Source organism: Ostrinia nubilalis, chromosome 1 (assembly GCF_963855985.1).
Source record: "Ostrinia nubilalis chromosome 1, ilOstNubi1.1, whole genome shotgun sequence".
Lineage (NCBI taxonomy): Eukaryota > Metazoa > Arthropoda > Insecta > Lepidoptera > Crambidae > Ostrinia > Ostrinia nubilalis.
Genome location: NC_087088.1, coordinates 5132412 through 5154615, shown reverse-complemented (window position 1 = coordinate 5154615; position 22204 = coordinate 5132412). Strand labels below are relative to the sequence as shown.

Below are 22204 nucleotides of genomic sequence, written 5' to 3'. Positions count from 1 at the left end.
AGATATCTCTGATGTATGTGTAACTCCATAGAAAATACACTGGTTATTGTTATAGTTACGGTAAACGTAAGTTGGTGCAATTCAGCCTAAGCGTTGTGACGTGGATTGACTACATCCAAAGCTTAGATTAATAAAACCTAGATAGATAGTCAGTGCACGAAAGGTGAGGCAGATTTTAGTGAGCTTGAATGGCTCACTCGTAAACGTCACATGAACTGTCAAAGTGAAAAATTGGTAAACACGTCCGACGACTTTTAATTAATTAAGACGGTTTGTGCTGTGAAAGGGTGTCTAAATACATCAGAAAAACGAAAGAAAGTGACCAGTGTTACATTTCATAAGTAAGTACTACGATTCGACGCGTATTTTGCTTGAATTTGGCTTTCTAAAATTAAATACGGGAATGTACCAGTATCAAGAAAATTTATTTCCCAATTGTTCGCCGTACAAATACACTTCCTTTTTTATGAAATCGAGACTTTTAAGTCGATTTATCTTATTGTAATTAGGTAGGTACTTTGAATTTAATAAATAAGTAAGTACATGATGCGTTTTGTTTTTGTTAATTTTAAAATAATTAAAAACGTATTAAAAATTTTCCTACTTTCGGGAAAATCGCCTTCACTGTCTACACTCCCCAACAAAATTGACACTAATGACATCAGATTTTTTACTCACTCTTGACGAAGCGTTTGTATGAAGACTATCCATCTAGGTTTTATTAAGGCTTGGTATTTCTGCTAAAGTAGGTATTTCGCGCTGTCAAAATCTGCGCGCGCAATTCTTCGCCGAAGACAGCGCGCCAAAGAGCTCCCGCCACAATTTCCAGCTACATAGTATAGAAATACGCAGTTGGTAAGGTTAGGTCGACTTCCTTCCCTTCAAGCGTCACACTCACAACACTTTCTAATACAAATCATATCCAAGTGATACAAATTAAAACACCTTACAGACTTTTTGGGAATATATTCTAGAATCGAATAAATATGAAATATAACTGCAGAAGTAAACACGGTTCAAAGTGGCTGTGGCGTCGCCTGACCTTCTGGAAGTTCTGCGCCGGCTTAAAGAATTTCAAGATTACGTCACCCGACCTATCGGTAGGCCCTTGGAAGCTTGAGCGACTGGAAAAACATTTTATTTATATTTACATACACATTATTTAGAGCTTGGATAATAAATTATAGTTGTTGCAATTCACGAAGCTTTGCATGTGGTTAATAACATTAATCAGTACACGCATTAATTTTGTTCAGTCTCTTTGTTTATTAATAAATAGAAATATCATACTAAAATTGCAGAAACACATTTGTTTGTATTGGTCAGGGTGTTTTCTTTCTATAATATGTATGACGTATGTACAGGGTTCTGTATCGAAAATTACTATGAGCATCACACGCGGTTACCTGCTTACCTCTGTGCACTCATGGGAGTTTAAGCAGAGGTCCCTAGAGTTTGACTTTGATCTTTGTTTATAGTCATTACGAAGCAGACTGATGGGAAACTGCACTGGCTTGAATTCGAAAAGGCAATTTGACGGTGTTAGGGGAATTCTAGGAATAAATACAGAGTCTCCTCATTGAGATTGAGACATTTCAATTTGAGATTTCACTTGACATTGAACACAATCTGACATGGAGTTTTCAAACACTTGTAAAAATAAAAAGTAATTAAATCAAAGGCACTAAGTAGTATTGATATCAACTTCGAAGAAAATGACTGCCAAAAAAATTACTTTCTACCCGTTCCACACGTCTTTCATGAAATATATTAAGGAATTGTTAAGCTAAATTTCAAGTAGATTGAACCAAGGAATCACTTTGTCCCATACAAACTTTGCCCCCTTTTTTCACCCCCTTCATTTCATGACCCCATTTCGGAAAATCTTTTCTTATGAGATGCCTACGTCATACAAAGAACACACCTTCCAACTTTCAGGTCTCTACGATATTCGTCAGTCATTTAGGACAAAGCATTTTCATTAGTTGTCCAATACTCTATCGTTCCAGGTATGTCATTGACAGGAGGGCGCTACTATCTTAATGGGTTATTCATTAGTCCCAACTTTATGCCACTTGACATTTCAGAATCGTTTGACTTTAGATACCTAAGTGATTTGATATTCGGAGTCTTTTAATGAAATCAAGTTCTGAAATAACTTGAGGTGTTGTACCCGATCAAGCTTTTCATTGCAGGACAGTTAAATGATTTTATTATTAGTTTCTTCTCTAAATCTTAATTTGTCAGAGTAGGTAAAGGCTCCATGAGAGCAAAGTTTAGCATTATAATATAGTTTTTAATTTTTTTCTTGAAATATTTGACGCCTTGTAATCTCTCGTTAATATAGGTCCACACAAATAAATAATGTTTGACTTCGACTTTAATAATTATGCTCTTACATAATTATAAATAAACTAGGTTTCCGCCCGCTGCTTCGCCCGCGTGGAATTTTTCGGTTTTTATATAACCTATTACACTCAGATATAATGTGGCTTTCTATTGGTGAAAGATTTTTTTAAAATCGGTTCAGTAGATCCCGAGATTACCCCTTACAATTTAACAAATATACAAACACACAAACTTTACCTCTTTATAATATTAGATATAGATAGGTAATTTGAAACCCTATTTTGTTTTATTCTTTTTTTTATTTTAAATATTTCACAATCCAAACTAATATTTACTGTAAGTAAATGCTAAATAGTAAATATTAGTTTGGATTGTGAAATATCCTACTAATATTATAAAGGCGAAAGTTTGGGTGTCTAGATGTCATGATGTCTGGATGTTTGTTACTCTTTCACGCAAAAACTACTGAACGGATTTTGTTGAAACTTCACAGTATTATTGTTTATAACCCAGATTAACATTATGACGATATGTGGCAAATAAATTTCAATAAATAAATAAGACGTGTCTAAAAAGCGCCATCTATCCTCATTGGTTAAAATCTACAGCACTGGACAAACTACGGTATGACGTTCGTAAATATTCATTCGGGGGAAGCCGTGAAACGCCATCTATCAACAACGAAGTAAAACATCATATCTAACGGGGGTAAAACGAAGTCGCGGGCTGCCGCTAGTTTATAATAGGTAGCTTTCCCTCCGCAACCTTATTGGTATTCCATGTATGTGTCTTTTAACTGATTTCTGTTAAACATTTCATGTAAAATTTGTCCAGTTATAACTCTATTTACATCTGCATCTGTAAGCAAGGATTCATGTTCTCCAGCCCAGATGCCGAGTACAGAATCGTCTTTCAGTGACGTGCAGCTGCCCCTATATTTGACCTAATTTTTATTATTTATTTGTGTCATTGTGCTCTTCTAAAGAGTGTAAGACGATTATATGTAGGTACTATAAAAATGTAATTTTAACTCATTGGTTTTGTCTAATATTTGAGGAATGTACTATGTATCATGAGTAGGGTCTTAGTTTAAAAGGATGCGAACGATTTAAATTTCAATAGGTAGACAAAATTCATAATTCTTAATTATCAAAAATTTTAGCTTTCTCCAGTAACAGTGATGTTATTATACTGTGACTCATCAAAGTCATCATTGTCAAAAATATTGACAAATCGCGAACTGTCACGACCAAAAAACTGACACGCGTCCGTCCTCCGTAAGCGCCACCGCGCGACTGATTGAGATTGTCCAAGCCGTCATGGGCGATTTTTTCCACATTTTTTAACATAGTAACTAAATAAGAGCCAATATAAAAATTTCATCCGTTAAAAGCCCTCAAGTTATTTCTGAACTTTAGTTTAGTAAAAGATTCAGAATCTCAAATCGCTTATTTAAAAAATAAAACCATAAATAGAAAACGAATAGAGGTAACTTTGGGAATTTATTCTATCGAGTCAACTTCATCAAATCGTGTTTCCATCCGTTAATAGCCCTAGAAAATATCCTCAACTATGCCCAAATAAAATCTTAGCCTTTAATTTTACTGTTTAGTACCTCAAAAATGAAAAATGAAAACCTCATTTTCGCCATTTTCACTGCTACCCGGCCTTAATCTAAGATCCAAAGTTTCAAAGCTTTGAAACAAAATGTTATCCGAAGTAAAAATGCATGTGGTATCATTTTGTTATTTCTGAAAGTATAATTATGTTCATTTAATTTTAATGTTGGCTATACCAAAAAAAAATTATAATATAAAATATAAAAGGGGTCATTCTCCAGGATGACTCATAGGATCAACTTTCTCTCGTGAGTTCATTTCAATATTGTCCTTGTTCATAATTTTAATTATGATCCGAGTTGTATTAATTATTGCAAAATCAATTATACACTTGTGCAGGTTTAAATTATCTCATTATTATGTGACATGCATATTCATTTGGCTGTTATCTGATTTTATTATTTGTTTACCATATTTAATGGTATCTTTCCATCATGTGGGTAGATTTAGAATGCAGATAGCCGCCTCATTGCATTTGATGGCATTTGACTAATTTGATAAATTATTGATTAATTAATAATTGCAAAAACTCCCACAATCAGGATGTTGTAAATGAATATAATTACCAATTAAAACCTATTTAGGTTTTTTTATAATTTTATTAGCATAACATGTGAAATGTGATGCACACTATAAAAAATATTAATTAAATATAACTTATGCTGTACTTATGTACGTTTAAATAAACGTTTTTCTTGGAAAATAGTCCCTATTACAGTTACATAGATAAGATTTATGTTTTCGCTGATATGCAACCTCCGTACGTCTGTAACTTTTAGTCGTGTTGCTTTATTACTTTGTATACTTAGGCTGAGTTGCACCACCTAACTTTAACGGTATCTATAACGATAACCGGTGCTTTTTGTATGGAGTTTGACAGATTTTTGACGTTTGTTAAAGTTAAACTAAGATGGTGCAACCCAGCCTTAAAATTTCTGAAAAGAACCGAAATTCTGACCTACTTTCCCATTTTTCTCACTTAATTCAAACTTTTTCGGCTGAACTTGTGAATTTGTGCGGAATCCACAAAATTGGATGAGTTCTACGGATGGTTGACGTTATAAAGGTGATTTATGAGGTCCCGGGGTCCCTTCCCGTGTCCCAGTGAGGGCCAGATAAATTCCCAAATTAGGAAGCCTGCCACTAAAAGATAGGTTTAAGCGTAATTTATGCCTGAATTCGCTTTAATAATGCGTGAGGATACGATATAGGACTTCCATTTGCCTTTGTCGGGTCAAATCTTGGATGGTGGTTACGATTGCTTCGCCTTTATGTAAAAATTGAAGAAGTAAATTCAAAAACACAACGACTATTATATTACCTATACATGCAAAGCTCATGGCATGGCTCTTTAAAATTTATTTACTTCAAATATTATTAGATTTTGGTTTAATTAAAAATTTGTAAACATTCAGGTGACTTTGAAAAATAGAACCTAGTAGTACCTACATATTATAAAGAAAACTGGGTACTTCTAAGTCATTGTTAAAGTAACATAGGCAGATACACCACAAACAAAATTCTTTAAAAAGTTTCAGACTACTTCGACTCAAATCATCACTATATTAAAACCTAAGCAAATACAAACAATACACAAAACATCAAAGTATAAACAAACACAGTCAGCTTTAGAACACAGTCAATTTTCAGCCACGTCAGCTGGCGCGAAATAAAGGAACAACATTAACCATAAATAACCGTTACAGGGGAAAAAGGAGGATTTTTACAAGGCGATTCACTGTTTGTTCGCTGACTAACGTGTATTTGAAGATTTCGGAACGTTGAAAACTTTTAAGGTATGGCCAAAGTTTTGGTGAAAAATAAACACGCACACGATAATGAGTTGGAAGCACAAATTTTAAGAAAACAAAAGTTTTAAGCCAGAATAAGTCCAAAAAATCAAGTAGGCGTATCAACATTCGTATAGCGAAGTAGCGAGTAAGTAAAATTATTTAAACGAATTTGAAACATTCCAATCTACTTGCTTTAGAAATACATCCCTATCTGAGTCATTCCGTTTATTTATTTATCTTCCTAAATACACAGTGACAAATAAAATGTAATTCAAATTAATATCCTTTTCGTTCCAACAGTGATTCAATTTTAAAGAGTCTTCCTTACAATGCCGTTCCCCTGGCGACGATTTACACAACAAAAGATGAATTCGAATTTAGAATCCCTTAAGCTTCAGCCAAACCAACGCGTCAGATCGCATCTTGTCCGCTGTCATTGGCCTATGCACGCGCAGTGATAGCCATCGCCGACGCGATCAGTACCTCTAGCATGAACAACTTTCGTCTTCGAATCGTTTGCGTATTCGACAAAATTCGATACTTAACCTTCGAATTAAACGATAACGTGACATTTTTGATTCTCAAAATAAGTTTCGTGCAACCATTTCTCATACTAAGTACACTTTACGACACGTTCACAAGGGCGCTGTTCTAGTTTTCGTACTAAATTTTTTGATGCCGGATCAAATACGCAAACGATTCGAACTCGAAAGTTTTTCGTGCTAGCCGTACTGCACGCGTTGGTTTGGCTGAAGCTTTAATTCAGACGAACTGAACGACGAAAATGTCTTATATCAACAAGATGGTGTAACATAATTTTCTTGTCTCCATTCAAAATTCCATTCTTACTACAATAAACGTAAGATCCAAAATAAAGTGAAGGGAGGAAAATTAAGGAAAAATGTTAATGTCATTAGGAAAGGAAAAGTTGTTTAAAGAAAAATTAATGCAATTTCACACCGAATGGGTGCGATGAAAAGATGTGTTTGAATAACTGCTCGTGATTGATAACAAACTCGTTACTCAGTTTGAAAAAGGTTAATCATGCCTTTTCAATATCATCCATTCATATGCATGAGAACAATTTAAGTTTTGTTTAGACAATGGTTTGAAATTGGATGAGTAGCGACAGGCTTTTGTTTTTTTTTTTACTTTTTTATCACTTTTCAGTTAGATCAGCATACTAAAGTTTACTACTTAATATTTTAAGTAAATAATAAAATCACCTCTTAACGGTCATTCTCACGATCAGGCGTTCTCAGCCTAATTACCATATCATTTTTGAAATTTGGCTTAGTTGACTTAAATGCATTTAAATATAAAACACATGAAAAGTACGAATTTGAAAATAGTAAAGGCGTCAAATTATTCAAAGCGGTTTTCGCGTAAATGAGATCCAAAAATTTTATGGTCACGGTAATTAGATAAGGCTAATACTTAATCTAACGGTAATTAGAAAAGATATGTAAAATAGCAAAAAAAAACAACATCTTGCATTGATAAATTTGTACACAAATATATGTACATATAGCGTCATAAAAAACGCTGTAGGTACACTTAATAACCCTTTGCAAAAAGAAAAACATTAATGTCTTTTATTTATTGTATCAAGATATTTTCAGTATACTGCAAGAATCGAGGCTATAGCAGGATATTAGTTTCAACAAGAAGGGGCTACGGGTCACATTTCAAATGAGAGCATTTAGCTGAATCAGAATCTTAATCATCATTTATTTGATTGAAATGTGGTACAAACGATTTAACGTACAGATAATGGATCAGGAGGTCTCACAAATTAGACTTTTCGGATATGCATATATCGAAAAAGTAATTAATGATATAAGTGATTTTTCCTCTTTTTAATCTATCTGCGATCAGCTATCACCCATTATCAGATTAAATTGAATTTGTAATAATGACAGTTCCAGCTCTGCGTATCCCATGATTTGTCACCTCGATTCTTTTACAATAAGTTTTCAGATTGATGCTATTCGCTTTCTCCGGAGCCTGAATGCAGAATTCTCAGAATTTAGAAGGGATGTAGCAACTACACCCTCTTTGACGTTTGGTATCACTTCAGTGGACTTTGTAAACCAAGGTGCACAGCTCAAGATTTTTAATACTTCATTTTGAAAACGTTAAAGTATTTCTACATTTGCGAGGCTGGGTCGATTCGATGCCATATGTCTACATGGGTCTTAGGATGCATTTGTATATAGTTTGTTCTCCAAGCTTCTTCTGCCCAGTATCCAGTTTTTTCTATGCATAACAAAGCAGTTAGGATGCAGTCTAGGATAGTACAAAGTGCCTATACACTCTTGTCTTGAAAAGTCCCATTATCTGTTGATTTTTTCCCTTTTGTTCTTAATGTGATCACGCCAGGTAAGTGTTACTGTTGGACAATCTCATCTTCTTAGGGCAAAGGTAATATGGATAGATTTTAATGGTATTATATTAGAATTAATTAATGATTTAACATGTAAATATCAATGATATTAATAGTAAAAATAAGTATCTGGTACGAGACATGTTTCACGCAGGGGTGACATCTCCTGACCATCAACTGAGCAACTGAAGCTGAACATTAGCCATGAAATCGAATCTATATCGAGGTTACTCTAACGAAAGCTTTTCAAAATTTTGATGTCAGATTGGAAGAAAAGTCCGTAAAGTTGTTATGCAAAAGTCTAGGTATATTTCGTATTTTATCATCATACTTATTCAATCGTGAGCGTAATTTGTAGGTAATAATTTCATACAACGGTGATTATAAATATATGGTAATTAGTACATGGAAATTATAAAACGACAGTTTTTCTTCAAAATTTCCAAAATCTGCAGCGTATGCAAATACTGTCTTACTACAACGTATGAAGGCCAAAGTACTGATTCTATTTAAATTAACAACGTGGATCTACCTTCAAAAATCGAGTATAAAAATAAGGACATGGTAAATAGAAAAATTGAAAAACCAAAAACATGGTAATTATACTCTTACGCAATTCATCGACGGTACGCCAACGCAATAGACGTCTACTTGCTAACAGGTCTTAGAACTAACTAAGGGCTCGCGCCGCGCGCGTAAATGATGTGTCAAATATTATTATTTAGGCTTGTGTGCCCAAAAACAGAAAACGTCACGGGAATTAGGACTTTCGCTCGGACAAGCAGTTTTTTAATTCTAATTATTTACAGAATGGCTCTATTGAATAGATATTTTGCTATGCATAAGACAATCTTTTGTACTCTTTAAAATGTTGAATGGAGGGAACCAAATCTATACGACATAAAAATGGGTTAGTCCCAACGGCCCCGGTGGATCTGCCCCGTCAACGGGGTGGATGGGAAAAAGTGTTTCAACGTCCCCGGTAGTCATAGTCTTAGCGTTCAACGGGGTGGATGGACCACATCAAGTGTCAACCACCCCGGTATATCGTTTAACGGGGCGGATGGATCAAATCAAGTTTCAACCACCCCGGTATTTTACTAAACGTGAAGGATGACACAGATCTAAAAGGTTCCACCTCGGTATTGCATACCGAAAATAAAACCTGTTAATAAAATAAAAAATAATAATATGTAAAATCAGTTTTATTTAACACTGTTTAAAAAATCTTCAGCATAAAAGTAAGTTTAATTGTCACAAAATATTATGGTCATAAACCTATAGATTACGTTTAGAATCACAGATGCGCAACTGCATTAATCAGTCAATATTTAGAACACACTAATAGTCTAATGTGATAAAAAGTAACTCTAAAATTGTTACAAAATATTATTATTTAAGAATGATAGATACGTAGTTTTTATTTGTTTGTATTGGACTGGGTGTTTTCTACGTATAATAAGTATGTATTTACAAAAAAAAGTATTTAAGTATGTTTATATCCGTTGTCTAGTACCCATAATACAAGCTTTGCTTAGTTTGGGACTAGAAGCGCAGTGTAAAATGTCTAAGGATATTTATTTATTTATTTTATTTATTTAGTTACATTAATCAGTTGTTGATTAACAATAAAAGTAAGTTTAACTGTCACAAAATATTATGGTCATAAACTTAAAGATTACTTTTAGAATCACAGATGCGCAATTAATAATAAGACTCCTGTAAACGATTACACTGCTGAAATGCTGACAGATTTTCTACTTGTTTTGAAATTACTTCATAATAGCAGGCGTCGCTGATCAGTGTGTTTAACAACTCTATGATATTCGGTTGCTTTTTTTTATTGTTTTATTAAGCTTTTTGTGCCATGCCTCAAGCATATTAGTAGTCCGGTGTCTCTCTCCGAATACGCACCAGATTGGAATAAACTCGTCTCGTAACCACTGACTGAGCATTTGCGGAAAAGCTTGCTTTTTCCATCGTCAGGGCTCTGGGCAGCTATGTACCATGACACCAACCGTTAAAAATTTGATTTTGTCAAGTGTGCTGTACTGCCTCATTTGCCTCAAAATCAATTTTTTAATAGTAGGTAGTCTGTAAAAAATAACACCGCGAAACGGGTGGTAAAGCAAACAGTGACATGTATTCTAGGCTCTGACTTGCCAAATCAACCTGATGTCATTGCACCAGCTGCAAAAAAGTCGTACATTTTAGTCCACCTAAATTGAAAACGAAATTATCATACAGGTGTTACCTAAGCATACCGAAAATGCTTGGCATGCGGTAAAAAATATGTCCAGATTGTGCCTAATGTTTACCCTACGTAATTTTTTTTTTGTGCATGTAATGTACATGTCATTTATTTTTATTTTATTCATTATGTTCACTATATTTAGGAAGGAGTATAGTTTTTATGGCTTTGATCAAAATGTACAAGTTTTAAAGGTATTATTGAGCTCTAATGTAATTTCAATAAAATTGAGGGTCAAAAAAGTTTTGGCCGTATTTAAATAAATAATATACATTGATTACTCACAAATGATAAGTACGTTTATTTGTTGTACTATAATGTTCTCAAAAAATATAAAACCAATATACTTTTAAACAAAAAATGACTATTTTTTGAGTAAACAGTATAGCGGTCCCACAGACTGCACGTCGCAGACGACGTGACAAAAAAAATCACGTCGTCGGTTAAAGGTTAATCAGCACCTGATTAATGTAACTACGTATCTGTGATTCTTAAATAATAATTATTATTTTGTAACAATTTTAGATTTCCTTGTTATTATTTGTTAGTGACGAGTTTTAGACTTACATTTTATCACATTAAACTATTAGAGTGCTACTAATATTGACTGATTAATGCAATTGTGCATCTGTGATTCTAAAAGTAATCTATAAATAACTTTAACATTTTGTGACAGTTAAACTTACTTTTATTGTTAATCAACAACTGATTAATGTAACTACGTATCTATGATTCTTAAATAATAATATTTTGTAATAATTTTAGAGTTACTTTTTATCACATTAGAGTATTAGAGTGTTATATTGACTCATCATTGCAATCGCGCATCTGTGATTCTAAACGACATCGAATCTATAGGTTTATGACCATAATATTTTGTGACAATTAAACTTACTTTTATGCTGAACATTTTTTTAACAGTGACTGTTAAATAAAACTGATTATTATTTACACATTATTTTTTTATTTTATTAACAGGTTTTATTTTCGGTATGAAATACCGAGGTGGAACCTTTTAGATCTGTGTCATCCGTCACGTTTAGTGAAATACCGGGGTGGTTGAAACTTGATTTGATCCATCCGCCCCGTTAAACGATATACCGGGGTGGTTGACACTTGATGTGGTCCATCCACCCCGTTGAACGCTAAGACTATGACTACCGGGGACGTTGAAACACTTTTTCCCATCCACCCCGTTGACGGGGCAGATCCACCGGGGCCGTTGGGACTAACCCATAAAAAGGGTATAAAAATTACAGCCAACTTTTAACATTAAGTCGGTGTGCGGACGCGTAACGGTAATTAGAGAACAGAGGTTCATGAAATTAATTAAGTCACAAATACTTAAAATAGAGGCCTATGATTTAATGCACAACTGGATAGGGTTGTTAAGTAACATATAAAAATACTTGCATGTCTCTAATCTGTCATTTTTAACGATTTAACAGCCCGGACACGCAAAAACTAGCTCATCTGAGAATGGCCGTTAAAAGGTGTGTAATTCTCTATTGTCAACATTTGCTAATTCAAATAAAAGTCCCTTACTCTCAATGCGCCACAATTTCGTTCCACATTATTTAGTTCCATTCACACCAACCAAGTGTAACATTACAACAAAATAATAGTGAACGCTTATTATTTCTTGCCGTAATTTCACACCAGAAGCTTTATGTCACTCCCGTGAAATCGCAGCCATCGAATGGAGCTAAGTCTTCTATTGTATACCATTGTTAAACCATTGTCGGGTCTCTAAGACGCCATATGGCGAAAGCCGACAACGAATCTCGTTGAGGATTAACAAATTTAGCTTGGCAACGATTGAATTTGACAAACGAGGGTCACGCAGGATCTATTTAATCTGCGATTTTGTAGTGAAAACAAAATTGTAGTTGCAAAGGTGCCGCTTCTCACTAACCGGACCATTCGGTAGCCACTGAGAAAATCTGTCTGCTACTAAAAATGATTCAATGAACAAATTGTAGAGCTTTAATCAATATGCTATATTTATTGCTAAATTACATGGAAAACATAATGACTGCCATAGCATAGAACCAACTAATCAAATGGGTTTAAGCATGTAACAAGCAAGAAATATCCGATCCTATCTTCCGATTTTCTGTAAGACGACCTACCTAGCGATATTAACGGCTCACAATGCATTAAAAAGTCGAATACATCTAGATAACAGATGGGTTAACCTACTCACAATTCCATTAACAACAAAGCTGCTAGTTCCACAAAATTGCTTTCATTGACGCTCTACAACAATGGACACAATGGTACAAATGAAGCAAATGCACAACTGCACTTACTCAATATTGAATCCATTTTGTATGTAACTAATTGAAATTTGGCTGCGAGAGTTGCCTAAATCATTTGCCGTTTGGCAGCCAGCCAGCGGATGCCGTGGAGAAATCTTGCTGAAGTTTAGTCAAACTAACCACAGTTAATCCCGGCGTCGCGCCATTTAATATGTATTTATTGGGAAAACATAACTCGCTGGAGTCAGACCGAGAGTAAAATGGCAAGCTTTTGAATCAGCAAAACCAATATTTCCATAACTAATGCAAACCGGATTCTAATGTTTTCATTTTCAGATACTTCGTTTTTCAATCATCTTCAGTCAATGTCTAAAAGAAAAATATTTAGAAACTGAATCCAAAACTAATTTTATCAACCGTATATTTGTATCCTTGCAGAAACGACTGTTCAAAAGAATTCAATTAAATTAAGATGACATGGGGCAAAACAGCGATTTAGTTAAAGCGATTTAATCTTAGTTTTAAAATAAATGGGTTTTCTTTTAACACTTTCTCCTTCTCTCCTTTCAAAATAACCACCGCAAACTCGAATTGAAACTTGCGATTCTCCGTCGCGTAAGTACAAAGTGTACGACAATTTTTTACATTAACTCCAACAATGGGGGGCGACAACAATGAGTGCATGTCCTGGAACATTACTTGCACATTAAAATTATTACAAATTGGGATTGGATGGGCGCGATCGCGTTATGGCAAACAAAGACTGCGCGATTATTTCAACAAATCTCGTTATGGGTAGAGATGGGGATAGGTGGGTATCGATAAATATATTTCAGAGATCAGCAATACATTCTGTGGCATTATCAAATTCGGGCATTCTTTCGAAAAACTCTTTTCTTACAATAGCAGGGCTCAATTTATAGGCTAGTGCTACCAAAACAGGATTAAGTGGATGGACAGGATAACATTTTTCTGAAGGATTATTGTGTCATTATGTAAAATAAATTTCAGTAAATCTGAAATATAATGAAAAAAAGCTGCGTCCATATTATAAACTTTATACTATAAAGGAATACAATACTATGCTCTGTGAATACACCATTATAAACCGAATAGAGTCGACTATTATTTCGCTAAACCTGCGGCAATAGTTGATTAGTCAGTGAGTAAAGAACTTTCTTCCATCGTCCAAAGTCGTATACTCACTTTCTTTGGCCATATAACACGTGGAGACGTCGCTTCTGTTGAACGACTTGTCGTGCAGGGGAAGGTTGAGGGCACAAGAGCGCGCGGCAGGTCGCCCATGCGATGGACTGACCAGATCAAAACCGCACTCAATGGTCCACTCCACGAGTGCACAAGAAAGGCTGCAGTGCGGGAGGAATGGCGACGGATTGTGAGATTTGCCACCGGACCTGGTGTGACGACCACGACCACTCTGGCAAGAGTGTAGCGACGAAGAAGAAGAAGAAAGAATTTTTAATAAACACTGTTAAGGAGAGACATTTATCGATAAATCTATCTATACATCCTTACCCAGTCGTCTTTATTAAGTTAGAAACAAATTATGAGTCTCTTGTGTATTTAAACAAAGCTCATGCTCCCTACTTGGATCCGAGTAGGCACAAATTTGATTGTTGCCATTCAGAGTTGTAATTAAATTCTAAAATAAGTTATCGGTTGTTTACAACCCTAGCGAAATGACTGTCGCTTTCGTATATTTCAGTGTTTAATTTAGTTAGGCTTCACTGAAAGTGTCCTTGTGTACAATTTAAGAAGTTGATGTTAGAGCTGGAATTTCATGCGGATGATACTTCACTGCTGTCCTATCTATGTCTAGATTTCAATATTTATTTTCAAAATATTACCTAAAATTACCAAAATAAAACAATACGAATTATGAGTTCATGCTCACACAATGCGTGCTAGGAATTCGCGTTTCAGTTTAAACCAGCGTGAAACGCATTAAGAACAATGGCAGTAATTGCGGCCGAAATAAAACCGCCATATTGCTAAAACAAAACTTAATAAGTCAGGATTGAGAGCATTTCAGAGTGAGTAGGCGTGTCGAATGCCGTGCGCGAGAGTTGGGCACGCGCGACGCGTGAACTGCGGGTCCACGTCACTAAACGAGGTTGATTTATCGACTTCTTCTGTCTTTATCACTCATGTGAAAATGCCAGAATCAGAGACAAAGATAGACAAATCATTTGCGAGGTACTTACCCTCAGATTTGAATGAATTCTTGTCATTTTATTTCCTTTTGAACTTTTCGTAGGTAAGTAATTTCTCATATGAATTATAAACATTTGTGATTTGACAAATGATTGCGATGGTGCCGATTATTTTCCTAACTGAAAATCTGTAATTAAATAAGTAAGAAGTAAGTACTTACGTATTTTAATTACGGTTGATTAACTGAATTTACTTTGCTTGCTGTAGAAAACAGCGCTAAATAATTACACAAATTAGCAATACATGGGCACCTACTTAATTACTTTAATTATTAATTTAATTATACATTATGTTTTTATCAATTCATGGGCAGGCCAAAGGGTTATTGTTCTTTCAACTGTCCTCACTAAGAAAATGAAATGATGGTAAAGAGAGCTTTTTCACGCCATTACTGGCATTTGTTCATTAGCAAAGTAATTACATACAATATACATTTTCTATAAATAGCTAGTTTAATAGTAAATGTATAAGAAAAGTATAAAAACATCATAAGTCGTTACTTTAACGAAGATGTGAGACGTAAGATGCAAGACACGCTCGCGACGCTCACGCACTACTGATTCGGGATCGGAACACCGTTTCCATTGATACTACAAGAAAAGGCAAAACTTTACTGCAATGCCACAATGCAATACTACGAGTTCCACAAACTGACTAGTGCAGCATAGGACGCCCGCCCACAAGGTAGAAGTCGACCTCATAAAGCTAGCAAGAAGGAGCTGGATACAACCGGCCAATCTGGAAATCATTGGGGGAGGCCTAAATTCAGCAGTGGACTTCCTGTGGCTGAAATAATATTGATAATCTTAACGACACGACAATGGTAATACTGTGCCATTTGATGTCGAGATTTCTTAATTGACTCATTACAAAGATGTGCAAAATAATTTGTCTACTAAATAATACAGAAAATAGATCATCACTACTGACCCCAAACCATAAACCAAGTAGGTAGGTTGTATGTATTTTTTTATTTTTTTTAATCACACTAATATTTGCTCTCACCAAGATTTGATTTTGAACAGCGGCTACACCCTCCTACACCACGAGAAAAATCTCGTACCGCCCAACAATGGAATCCTCGTGGTACTTGTTTACGATCGAGAACATCGCGACGTAGCGACAATGTTATCATTATCGCAAGGAAGCGAAAAGAATTATGATAGAGAACACCTTTTTAATCCGTTTCATTGTCAAGTGATTCCCAAGTTGGTGACGTCACATTTCAAAGGAACTTTTGTGAAAGTTAGATTTTGGGAATGAAAGCTTTTCAACAGTTGGGTTTACGAAAAGTGAGGTTCTCGAAAAGTAGGTTTTGTTGGATAGTTAGGTTTACAAACTATAGGAAAGTAAGTTTAGAGAAAAAAGTATAAAATTCGCAACCAAAATTTTCACCCAATTTAATCCAAACAGCAAACAAATTAAAAAACAAACTTGTTTCAATGGCAGATCTTGTTCACCTTCAAACTGCATCTGCAAGCGTATAATTACAAAGCAGTAGTCATTTCTGGGTGGGCGAGTCTGCGTTTCTGGCTCTAGACCACACATCTCCGCCTTTCCAAAGTGTCAAGCTTTACAATTGGTCACCGCTTGTTCACGAGCCCGCGCGTAGGCGAGCCCCAGCTTTATGGGCCGTGGGTGACGTTAATAATAAATGGCTAATCGTTTAGCTATTTGTGAACTGGACGAAGCACAACATTCGTTATAAGTTAAGATCGGTCGTAAAATTGGCACTGACATGCGCATATTAAGGTAAGTGCCCCCTACTTCGGTATATTAAGGCTCTTACGACTTTAACATTTTATTTAAAAATAACCAAGCATGATATCAGTATGAAAGCTTTTGTATGCTAAACTTTGGTCTTTTGACAGTAAGTTAATACATAATTTATAGTTATATAGTGTGAACTTTTTTTTATATTAATTGTTCTGCGGACCTCTTGTTTGGATCCTGTTTCGTGACAAAATTTTGCTCTGTTTCTAAGTTCGTGAACTCATGTCCCCTATTTCGGGATAAGGTTTTATGCATCCAGTTAGGATATTTAATAATGATTAAGGGTTTAATAAATTTAAAAACGATAATATACATTTAGAACAAAATAATTATGTGAAATTGACGATATTACTTACCTGAAATATTCATAAGAAATAATGTGAGTCTAGCTAGGTACGTACCTACGTATAATATTTTGATTTGTTAATTCGATCAATATGTGAAAATATTTATATAACCATTAGAAATGTAGGGGGGGGGGGAACTGAACCCCCCCCCTTCTTCGTACCCATAAAATTTTGATTTGTTATTTCTAGCGATGTGAAAATATTTATATAACCATTAGAAATGTGGGGGGGGTCTTACCCCCCCCCCCCCTTCGTACCCATAAAATTTTGATTTGTTATTTGTAACGATAAGTATGTGAAAATATTTACACAAGCCATTAGATGCTAGGGGTGGGATTATGGGGAGGAGGGGGGGACTACCCCCCCCCCCCCCCTTCTCATAATCCCACCCCTGGAGCTGTTTCAAGTGAGGGTAGCCCCCCCCCCCCCCTGAAAATAACCCCAGATACGCCAATGAAATAAAAAGTAAGTAATTAATTAATTTCTTAGGTAGGTAACTATTAAAAACTAAAAAACATGTCGATTTCTTTGATGGTATGTGTCATAAAAGTACCTAACACCATACATTTATTGTCACGAACTTGGAAAAAAGTAACAATAACACGGTTCCTTGTTTCGTGATACTGATTATTCCAAATTCACCAAGTAAAATTCATGGATTATTGTCAAAATGTGTCAATTAACTATTATCTATCCCATATACAATACAAATAAACAAAAATAAATAAAACAAATCGAAATAAAACCAAAATTATGCTGGTACTACTTATGCTAATTTATCTTAAAATTGGTCATTTATGTTAACTTCAAATTCGTGTCATATGAATTCTAGTGAACGAAACATATACCGAATTTGGGTCATGAGAAACTTAAATAAATGCATTATTTGTTTCATAACTTACATTTAAATTATCATAAATAATTATTTAAAAACCAAGCATCAAAATGTTATCCATAATATCCTTGAATCGGTAGTGTCACGAAATAGGGGACACCCGAAAAATAATATGTACGCTATTTCGTGAGTCAATTAATCGCAATTTTAAAGGAATTCTACGTTTTCATATAACTTTTTTCTGAGCCAAATCAATTGTCAAGGAACACATGAAACCACTATTACAAGTTTTATTTAAATGGACGTTTCTTCGCCTTTTTATAAGCTTAAGAAGTTGGAGCGCTAACCTTACGGTGAGAGCAACCTTTACAAGCCGCACGGATGTTTTTGGCTCTCTGAGAGTTTGAAGCTTCGTATTGCTCTCATTTTTGGTGCCACAATGTTGGTACTTGGTTTTTTAGATAGCTTAAATAATAGAGTTTTTGTAGTAATGAATAATTTTTATAAATAATATTCCATTTGCTTATTATTTGAGCTAGAAAAAAAACTTACGAACTTACGTACTATCACGAACTAGTAGCCGTTTACCTTAGGTTTCTTCAAAGAATTGGGTATTGCCTATTGTCATGAGAAGTGTTCTAACCTATCATTATCCTGAATGTAGTCAAAAAACAAAACTTCAACTGTAAAGTTAGTTTTTGAAACTACACTTTTTATCCGAATGTGTCCCGTGTCTCTCTCTTCAAAAAACCTCTGTCTCTCTCTCATTATAAAGTCGCTATACCAAAGGGTAACGTCTTTCGTCACATCAGTGACATCACGTTTACAATCAAGACTCAAATATCATGAAATTTTCCGTGCTACAATAACAGCCACATTTTACGTAACTGAAAGCTTAAAACGTATTCATTTTTGTTCAAATTGAGGCATCACCCGCGTAATCCTACTTCCACGCGACCTCCAATCTCCCGCGACATCCCAAATTACTAATTCAGCCGCACATATCGGTGGGAGTTTAATGAAATTTCGCTCGAAACGCTCGCCTTCAATTTGAATATAAATGAGCTTATAACAACGATATAAATGAGTGGATGTGACCTGTTGCTTTTATTGTTAGAGACGCGGGACTTACGGTACATAATGCATACAGCTTTAATCAAAGCTTTCACACCAACCAAGAGAAGGCTTAGCTGCCTAAAGCCCAAGAGCTTTCTAGACACAGAATTTCTTCCAGTATGAGTTGCATGTAACAAGTGCCGGGACAATTTTACTGTTTAGGTACTCTTTAACATAAACATCTGAGGCATATTAACATTTTTTATCTTCGGAGGTAATCACAGGACTGCATTATCCTCCTGAGCAAACTACACAAATCATACAAATTTAATGCCTTAAGGATACCTAACTGCAGGACGTATTGTTCTCATCTTACAACCTGACTAATGTAGCGCTTTTAATTGGTTTGGGACCTTGCCACGGTTATTCCTTTGTTAATCAGAAAAAAACTGACATGTCAATAAACCCATTAATAAAGCCTCATCAATTAAAATAACATCTCTGTGACGTCACGTGGTGTAGCGGGCATTAATTAAAATCACTACACGGCCCGATCGGATATCCGATTTCCGAATACCCTTCTGTAATTACGCCGATAGTCCCGACCTTTGACAACTTTGATCGACTCTCATTAGCGATTCCCCAATTTTCAGAGCCATTTTGAAGCCTTAGTTTTGTTTTAAGCCTTTATCGGGCATGGGAAATTCATATTGATCGTTGTTGTGTACCTTATATCATAAGTAATTAAGGTTCATAATACGATTGCAACTTGGCCTTGTATAGGGTTAACAACTTTTAGAGCTGATTTTCAACTTGAGAAGTTTAGTCAAATTAATTTATTTTTAAACCACTTTACTGCCAAAATGGCTTACAAAATCGAGAGCATTTCAATCACAAAATTTAATGACGATTTTCCGAATCCGATATGGAAGTTAACTATTTATGAAAGGTTTTATTTATATGAAATGCTTACTTTAAGCTAGGCAATGCTTTTTACTGTACCTTTAGTAAAAAGATTTCTCAAACAAAGGCAGACCAGCGCGTGGGCCAGTGCGTATGCGTTTGTACGGGGCCCGGACGAATGGCGCGGCTCTTTCAACGAGCGACAATGCCGGTGGGCGGGCGGTATTACGGGGACGATACTGAAACAATATTGTTAGGAAGAAATAATATGTCTCTTTGACTAGTTAGAAGGGATAATCTTCAAAACTAGAATCACTGATACAATCGAATGTCATAATAACAAAGCTATGGTCGGAATTATACCATCCCTTTTTAAACTTTCATCAAATTGTCATAGGCTACTACTCCCGGAAGTTGGTGTCATAATATAGTATTTTTGTGACATATCAAAGTCTACACAAAGCCACAGGAGAAACACTCATTCTATGGGTTTTCTGGAACTCTACATACTAGCTTTGTGCAATAGTTTTAATGTAGATAGCAGCAGATATTATTATGTGGGTACTACATGTGGGATAATGATTTTTGAATAGGTACACACACAATTTCGTTGTTACTTATTTATGTTTATCTTACAGATAAGAGAATAAAATGTCAGAATCTCCTTGTATATCAAGAATTAATCTTTCAAGCTACAATATCGTTTCGATCTGGTTTCGTCTGACAGAATAGAGCGCTCGGAGTTATCTAGGCAGCAACAGACGCGCGAGGTGATTAAACTAATTGCCTGGCCATTTCTTCTCCGAGCAGTAGGCACTCGAGGGGTCGTCGAACCCGACACGTGGGTGAAGTACCTACTTTTGACCATTTAAATGATGACTAACCTATTATGTAAGTAGATCACAATCGTTTAATTTTGGCATCATGGTGAAGCTACTACATTATTTCGTTGAGTTGGAGTATTATTATATCACCCCTATTTGGAGGCAACAAATTACTCTAAGTTACCCAGTAAACTAAATATTGCTAGTCTAGTGCTAATAGGCTAAATGACAAAATTTCAATTATTTGTCCGTCAGACAGATAATTAGAAAATATTAAACTCATATTTATTATTTTCTTTCGTAATTAAATACTAACAGTGCTACATCGAGTTGAAATGGCGCGTTACGTCACGCTTGAGTAGGTTTTTTTCTCAAAAGTGACGTCACGCGACATTTCAACTCAATATACTGTAATTATTCGATTATGAAAAAAATTAAAAAATATGTCTCCAAATTTTTTTTATTATCTGTCTGATGGACTAAATATAATTTCGACTTCATTACCCAGTCATCATCCCTATTTCACGAATTTGACTGACAAAGTACCTACTACTTATACGTTTTAAAAAAACACAGCTGTTGTATTTACCTCTAAAGTAAGTAATTAACTTTACTTTTCAAATTAGGAGTTGGGTATATTGCCCCAACGAAGCAAGGAACCATAACAATGTTAATAATAATTATGTCAAGATACTAAAGTTAATAAACTAAAGAAATTTCCAAATTATTTGTTAGAAAACAAATGTTTCTTTCTACTTTTCCAATACTTCAAGAGCTTGTTCCCGAAAAGTTAAATTAACAAAAAGACAAGAACGACTCATTAACAAGACAAAATTAAAGACGCGTAATTTACTTGCTTTTTGTTCTTCGTAAGTTTACGAATTTCCAATGAAGATTAAATTTTGCTGAACTCGTTTATTTATATTGCTAATAGGTACGCAAAGTGGCAACATATTCGCACTTAAAAATATTCTTAATCATCTTCATTATAGTCTATCCAATATAGCTTGATTAGAATGACAGCAGTCAAACGAATGTGACTAGTGTTGGGTATGTTTCGTACGGTTCACATAGATGTATCGATAAGTTTTCGAAAAAATGATATAAAAAAATGCACCCAATTTTTCTTCATATCTTTATTCATAAAAATGACAATTATAATTTAAATTTAAAGACAGTAAAATTTAAAATTCATGTCAAGGGTGTACAACTTAAGTCGTAGTCATTATTATCAGTGTTCTTCAGTGGTTTTTTTTTCTCGCTAGAGGGCGGTGGGCATCTCTTCTAGAGCAACGGTGCTATGAATACCCAAAAAATTACCGGTGATTGATTTCCGATGTTTGATTATTTAAGAATGAAATGTTTTTTGGTTTTTAATAGTGAACATTTAGAAAAACGTATAACTTGACTTAAATATTGTGTTAAAAAATTAGTTAGAAAAAAAATTTGTTAAATATGTTAAAAAATTAGTTTTAATTTAATATGACATTTGTCGATATGTCCCAACACTAACATTTTTGTAACTCGAGATAACCTTGTAGAGACGTCGTTAATAATCTAGCTTGATTTTTA

At 34.8% G+C, this 22204-nt stretch overlaps 1 long non-coding RNA gene across 1 annotated transcript; it reads right to left on the bottom strand.

Annotated features, from left to right (window-relative positions):
• Positions 1 to 951: 951 nt before the first annotated feature.
• LOC135087665 (uncharacterized) lies at positions 952 to 1499 on the bottom strand. Its single transcript, XR_010260903.1, has 2 exons — positions 1415 to 1499; positions 952 to 1124 (listed from the first exon to the last, which is right to left on the bottom strand). It is a non-coding gene; the product is annotated as an uncharacterized LOC135087665 (long non-coding RNA).
• Between the last annotated feature and the right edge of the window lie 20705 nt (positions 1500 to 22204).